Source organism: Phaethon lepturus, unplaced genomic scaffold (assembly GCF_000687285.1).
Source record: "Phaethon lepturus isolate BGI_N335 unplaced genomic scaffold, ASM68728v1 scaffold23976, whole genome shotgun sequence".
Lineage (NCBI taxonomy): Eukaryota > Metazoa > Chordata > Aves > Phaethontiformes > Phaethontidae > Phaethon > Phaethon lepturus.
In genome coordinates, this window is record NW_010546051.1 from 10161 (window position 1) to 10721 (window position 561).

Genomic DNA, 561 nt, shown 5'->3' on the forward strand with positions numbered 1-561 from the left:
GGTAGACCTCCTGCAGCTTCTCCGACATCCACAGCACTGCCTTCACTCCCAGCTTGGTCCCGTAGTTGCGGTCGAAGGGTGTCGGGGCTCCCCCCTGGGGACAAAGAAATGGTGATGTCAAGCCTGCCCGGCTCTTGGAGACAGCGGTGGCCTGTCTGGCCCTGTCCCCCCCGTACCTGCTGGAGGTGGCCCAGGACATTAATCCTGCAGTCAAAGATGCCTTTGCCCTCGGAGGAGTAGAGGTTGTAGAGGAACTCGGTGGTGTAGTGCTCGTGGCACTTCTCATTGCTGGGGAGGCAGAGGGAAGAAGAAGGGGGCTATTCCTTAATCTGGCATCCCCCGGCGGTCCCTCCATACTCCCCTAAACACCTTTTTTTTGGCTGTTTTGTTCTCCCCGAGGCCCAGAGCCCCAGCCCATCTCCCCAGCAGGGCTGGGGTGGGGATGGCAGCGCAGGACTGTCCCCGTGGCCGTGCATGGCATCCCCGGGCAGCACACCGTGCTCCCACCGTGTCAAACCCTGCTGCGCCCGGGGGCCCTCTCCGGCCACAGGAAGGGCTCGG